General features: G+C 37.8%; 1 non-coding gene across 1 annotated transcript; it reads left to right on the top strand.

The window, feature by feature from the left end:
- Nucleotides 1–5,627: 5,627 nt before the first annotated feature.
- LOC133827924 (small nucleolar RNA R71) lies at nucleotides 5,628–5,734 on the top strand. Its single transcript, XR_009890573.1, has one exon. It is a non-coding gene; the product is annotated as a small nucleolar RNA R71 (small nucleolar RNA).
- Nucleotides 5,735–7,002: the final 1,268 nt, after the last annotated feature.

Genomic DNA, 7,002 nt, shown 5'->3' with positions numbered 1-7,002 from the left:
AAATAAACTATTTGGACAACTACCATAAAGAGTACCACAAAACCAGTTTTTCGGGAATTCTAAGTTAAATAGACAATCTTTACATTTATTCTAAGAGCCATAAAATAAGACATGAAATTAATAAACACACCCGTTTTTTTTTTCAACACAAGAGACACAACATAATTGAAAATGATAGAACTATTGGTCTTGTGTTTTTTGTTTTGTTTTTTTTTTCTATATATTTCTTTTTCTTCTTTTTTTTTTTCATGAAGAACATAATAAAAGGCTCTCTAATAAGATTTTTCTATAGAAAATATTATTCCTAAAACATCATCCATTCATACCACAATACCTTGTCCAAATAATTATAACCATTTCTAAGAATCAATAAAAAATTTAAAGTTGTTTTCTCAAGTCTCACCTCTCATAGAAATGAATGAATTCTTAAACAAGGAAAATTTCTAACAAAATATGTGCTAATCAACCATCTTACCACAATGTTTGGCATGTGCATTAGGTAACTCTAGAGAAACTCTTATAATACAAATAACAAAAAATGACTCGAAAGTAACATTTTGCAAAAATAAATAAGTAATTTTTAAAAAATTTGACCGTGAAAATATTAATATGACAAAAATCAACATGAACGTGCATGAATATGCTCACCGCCCCCAACCAAAATCTGACAGTGTCCTCAATGTCTCAATATTTAATAAATGTAAAAGAGCAGGGAAAGAGAACACCTGGATAGCGAGCGTCGAGTGATAGAGTGAATATTGATTCTCTAAAATATGAAAAACTGAAAACACAAAATGATAACAAATAAAATAAAATGACAAAAGGGAAATAAACAGAAAACAAACCTATGTACAAATAATTTGGAACACTACTCAGACTTGGTAAACTGATTCCACGAGAGTTACTTCTTTAGGCTAGGTCACCCTCTCTATGTAGTGTTTCAGTCGTTGGCCATTTACTTTGAATTCTCTCCCATCAGTTGGGTCTGTGACCTCAACAGCACCGTTGGGAAAGACGGATTTCACAATATATGGGCCAGTCCACCTTGATCTCAGCTTGCCAGGGTGGATATGCAGACGAGAGTCATAAAGATGCACTCGTTGGTTTGGCTCAAATTCTTTTCTTAGGATCTGCCTGTCATGAGCCACTTTCATTTTAGCTTTGTAGATACTAGAGTTGTCATAAGAATCGTTCCTTAACTCTTCAATTTCTGACAACTGAATCTTACGATTAAGTCCTGCCGCCTTGAGATCAAAATTTAGGCTTTTAACTGCCCAATAAGCTTTGTGTTCTAGCTCAACAGGAAGGTGGCAGGCTTTACCATAGACTAGCCTATAAGGAGACATACCAAGCTGAGTTTTTTAAGTAGTGCGGTACGCCCAGAGAGCATCGAGAAGTCATGAGGACCAATCTTTGCGGTCAGGATTAACCATCTTTTCTAAGATTTGCTTAATTTCCCGGTTGGCTAACTCAGCTTGGCCATTTGTCGGTGGGTGATAAGGCAATGCAACCTTATGAATTACACCATATTTTTTCATTAAGGTCTCAAAAGAATAGTTGCAAAAATGGGTACCTTGATCACTTATGATAGCGCGTTGTGTGCCAAACCTAGATAACACATTTTCCTTTAAGAATTTTACAACAGTTGTGTTATCATTATTTCGACAAGGCACAACTTTTACCCATTTTGAGACATAATCTATGGCAAGGAGAATGTAAAGGTAGCCAGAAGAAGGTGGAAATGGTCCCATAAAGTATATCCCCCAACAATCGAATATTTCTATTACAAGAATTTGGTTTAATGGCATCATATGTCGTCAGGACAGAGCACCTAATTTCTAACACCTTTCACATGTTCGACAGAAATTGTTAGTGTCTTTGAACAAATTGGGCCAATAAAGACCACACTGTAAGATTTTTGCAGCAGTCTTTTTCATAGAAAAATGACCACCACAAGCTTCATTATGACAAAAGTTCAGGACACTAAAAATTTCATCATCTGGAATGCAACGTCTCATAATTTGGTCGGGGCAATACTTAAATAGATATGGATCGTCCCAATAGAAGTTACAAACCTCGACCAAAAATTTACATTTATCTTGTGCACTCCATGTAGTTGGATGTTCGCCAGTCATATAGTAATTAACAATATAAGGGTACCATGGCAACTTAGTGACTGCGAAGAGATGTTCATCAGGGAAGTCATCTCGAATGGTTGGGCCATCAGCGGAATCAGAAAATTCAAGACGAGATAAGTGGTCTGCTACCACATTTTCAACACCTTTCTTGTCCTTTATGTTCAGATCAAATTCCTGTAACAGAAGGATCCACCTAATTAAACGCGCCTTAGCCTCCTTTTTGGAAATGAGGTATTTTAAGGCGGAATGGTCCATAAAGACTGTGATAGGTGAACCAATCAGGTAGGAACGAAACTTGTCAAGTGCGAATACTAAAGCAAGTAACTCTTTTTCAGTAGTAGAATAGTTCATCTGAGCACTGTTAAGACATCTACTTGCGTAATAAACAACGAAGGGCTTCCCTTCCCTTGTTTGACCTAAGACGGACCTTATAACATAATTGCTAGCATCACACATGAATTCAAACAGTAAGTTCCAATCTTGTGGCTAAATGATAGGGGCAGAAGTGAGTTTTGCAACAAGCGTTCGGAAAGATTCCTCACACTCAGGTGTCAAACTGAACACAACATCATTTGCTAGGAGGTTTGACAAAGGGCGAGCAATTGTCGAGAAATTTTGTCTGAACCTCCTATAGAATCCTGCATGCCCAAGAAAAGATCAAATGTCTTTAATAGTCTTGGGGGTGGGTAGCTTTGATATGAGTTCAATCTTTGATTGATCGACCTCAATTCCTCGTTCCGACACGACATGCCCCAAGACTATGCCTAATGGCACCATGAAATGGTATTTTTCCCAGTTTAGCACCAAGCCTTTCTCTTTGCAACGTTTAAGCATAGATTCTAAATTGAGAAGGCTTGATTCAAAAGAATCTCCAAAGACTGTCAAATCATCCATAAATACTTTCATACATTTCTCAATCATATCACTAAATATGCTCATAATGCATCGCTGGAAAGTGGCTGGAGCATTGCACAGGCCAAATGGCATACGCCGGAAGGCAAATGTTTCAAAAGGACAAGTGAATGTGGTCTTATCTTGATCTTCTAAGGCAATCTCGATTTGGTAATACCCTGAACAACCATCGAGAAAACTATAGAAAGGATGACTTGCCACACGTTCCAATATTTGATCGATGAATGGAAGTGGAAAATGGTCTTTGCGGGTGGCTGCATTTAACTTTCTATAATCAATGCACGTGCACCACCCTATTATGACCTTAGTAGGCACAAGTTCCCTTTTTTCATTTTGTGCCACGGTAACCCCTGATTTCTTGGGAACAACTTGAGTTGGGCTACCCCATTTACTGTCAGCAACAGGATAGATTATTCCAGAATCAAGAAGTTTCAAGACTTCAGTGTTAACTACTTCCTTCATCGTTGGGTTTAATCTTCTTTGAGGGTCATGACGTGGTATAGCCCCGTCTTCCAATTGAATGTGATTGGAGAAAATTAAAGGAATAATACCTTTGATGTTAGCTATCGTCCATCCTAATGCATCTCTTTGTTCTTGCAATACATTGATGAGTTGGCATTCTTGTGCGGCATTGATCTTGGAAGATACTATGACAGGAAAAGTGTTGTCAGCTCCCAGGAAAACATGCTTAAGACCGTCGAGAAGTTGGGCCAACTTTGGTTGAGGAGCTTTTTCAATGGAGGGTTTTGGTGTTTCTTGATCTTGAGGGAGTTTCTTAAAGATTGATTCCAAAACATGGTTCTTCTAGCCTATGCGTGTTTGACGATTTCAGGGTTGATTTTAGACTCATCGGGCTCAGAACTTTCTGAAATTTGGAAGAGGTGATTAAAATGATTAGACGCGTATTTCACTTTGACCTCTTTCGAAATAAGTGTATCGATCAAATATGATTGGAAACATTCATCGTTATCAAGTGGTTGTTTGACGATATGGAAAACATTCACTTCTAGAGTCATGTTCTCGAAAGAGATTTTCATGAGACCATTCCTATAGTTAATGAGTGCATTTACTATTGCGAGGAAAGGTCTACCGAGAATGATGGGAATGTTGGACTCTATACTCACTTTAGATTGAGTTTCCAAGATGAGCAAATCAACAGGGTAATAGAATTTTTCAATTTGAATCAGAACGACTTCTACTATTCCCCGAGGTTTCTTAATTGATCGATCAGCCAGTTGTAGCACCACAGATGTGGGCTTAAGTTCTCCTAGACCTAATTGCAGGTATATTGAATATGGCATGAGTTTTACACTTGCTCCTAAGTCTAGAAGGGCTTCACCAAATTCCTGCTCCCTAATTTAATATGAGATGGTGGGACAGCCAGGATCTTTGTATTTAAGCAGTGTCTTACAGTCAATTACTGTGCTAGCTTGTTATGCCAAGAATGCAGTTTTCTTGACATGGTGCTTTCTCTTAACGGTGCACAAATCCTTGATAACCTTGGCATAAGCTAGTGCTTTTTTGATCACATGCAACAATGGCAAGTTGATCTTCACTTGTGTTAAAAGGTCTAGGATTTCACCATGATTTTCCAATACCTTTCCAGTGGATTTCAAATCTTGAGGAAAGGGTGCCTTTACTGGAATGCTTATTGGCACATCATCATCTGTAGTAGGCATTGACGTACTCGTTGTCTTAGTTAACGGTGAAACCGTACTTTGACCATTTCAAGTAGAGATGGCATTAACCTCTTTGAAATTTTTATCTGGAGAGGAGGAGGTTTGTGCCATGTGTTGCCCTCTTTGATGGATTAGAGGTTGAGCGGGAAGTCTACCATGCTCTTGAATTGCCAAAGTAGTGTTTAGCTTTGTCATTTGGATTTTCATGTCTTTCATTTCCTCTACCATTTGTGTGAAACAAGATTTGAGCTCTTGAGTTGAGGCTATTTGTGTTTGCGCAAGCATTTGCAAAGTATTCACAAGAGAATTACTTGACTGCATGTTATTTTGAGGAGCAATGTATGCTTTTGCCGGTTGTTGCTGCTCAGGCCTCCATTGGCTCCCAGATGCTTGGTTTGAATCCTTCCAGCTGAAATTTGGATGGTTGCGACAACTGGGATTGTAAGTGTTTAAGAAAGGGTTGTAAGGCTTCTTGTAATCCCCTATTGCATTGTAGTGTTCCTCATTTCCTCCCTTTAACTCACCAAGAGTTGGGCACTCTTGTGGTTGATGTTCCGTCCCTCCACATATGAAGCATGGATCTCGTGTCTCTACCTTTGCAGCCATATTGATTCCTCTACCTTCTTGAGATTTGAAAGCCTCGAATTGTTGTCTCAATGATTCAATTTGGCTTTTGACGTTGTCCTCTTCCCTCAATTGGTAGATTCCAGTTGATCATGGCTTGTCCATAAGACTCGGTCCATTCCATGTGTAGGACATTTCAGCGAGATTGTCAAGGTACTCGAAAGCTTCATTGGGATCTTTTTGAAGGAATTTTCCATTGCACATCATTTGTACGAATTGTCTTTGTCTGGTTGTGATACCATCACAGAAATAGCTGATCAGACGCCAGCTTTCGTATCCATGATGTGGGCATTGGTTTATCAAATCTCTAAACCTCTCCCAAACCAGATCGAAAGTTTCATGGTCTTTCTGGGTGAAGGTAGAGATTTGCCTTTGAAGGTTGCTAGTCTTATGGGGCGAAAAATATTTGGCAAAGAATGTTTTAGTCATTTCATCCCATGTTCCGATAGATTTAGGCCTTAAGGAATACAACCAGCTTTTTGCGTTATCTTTGAGAGAGAAGGGGAAAATTTTCAATCTCACAATGTTGGTGACATCAGCTCGGTTGTTGAATGTAGCCACCACCTCTTCGAATTCCTATATATGCACGTACGGACTCTCATTTTCCAACTCATGGAAGGTTGGTAAGAGGTTAATCATGCCGGGTTTTGAAATGAAAATTTGGCATATTGTTGGGATACATTTTTCATGAAGGTGTGGTTGTATGCATAGGATGTAAATAATCTTGTAGCGTTCTTGGTTGGACTTCATCTTGATGAGCCATCGTGGGTGGTTCAGGAAGTCTTGGTGAATTGGGAGTGTTTGAACGAATGGAAGAAAACGATGAACTAGGAGAGTTTTCTAAAGTTTGTACTTGTTGTCTCACGAATCTCCCTAGTGCGTCTCTATTTCGTGGCATAAATTTTTTTTTTATTTTGTAAGTATTATAAGCGCAAGTGTGTAATAGTGTAATAAGTAAACACCAAAAATGTTCCCAGGCCAATTGGGAAGGCTGCCAAGGTACCACTTTAGGCCCAAGAGCTTTTCTAGAACTCCCCGAGGTTCTTAGAAAAGGTTGGAGGGTAACACTAACACAGACCTTATTTAAGAACCTATTTTTCTAAGACAGAACAAGTTTGGTTTTTACTAATTTCCACAATTACACAAATGTTCTCAATAGTTTTTTTTATTTATGCTTTAAAATTTTATGCTGTTTTTGGAAAAAAAAAAACTAAATCTAGAAAATAAATTCTAAACCTAAAATTAAAATAAATAAAAGAAATGAATAAATAAAAAAAAATTACGAAGGAAAAATAAAATAAAAGAGAAATTAAAAATTCCACTACTTTTTTTTTAACTAGAAAAAAAATAATTTACTATGCAAACTGTAACGCCCTGGATAGCCAAGGCCGTTACACTGTGTGTTTATAAAGTGCCAGACTTGCTATTCAAGTCATTAAAGTAAAAACGTGTTACTGAAACAGTAGAGGAACTAGGGTTAAAAGTGTTTTGGTCTCAAAAGTTGTGTTTTCATTACTAAACATTGTTTCGTTACATGGGATCCCAAAAATGACAGTTTAAAGGCCATTTACAAAATTTACAAAGTTTAAGTACATTAACAGCCATGCTAAGGCAAAACGAGTAGTTAGGTAATCTCTGTCCTGACACAC

This window comes from Humulus lupulus, chromosome 3 (assembly GCF_963169125.1).
Source record: "Humulus lupulus chromosome 3, drHumLupu1.1, whole genome shotgun sequence".
Lineage (NCBI taxonomy): Eukaryota > Viridiplantae > Streptophyta > Magnoliopsida > Rosales > Cannabaceae > Humulus > Humulus lupulus.
Note: the sequence above shows the minus strand (reverse complement) of the source record. Positions and strands in the feature narration are given on the sequence as shown.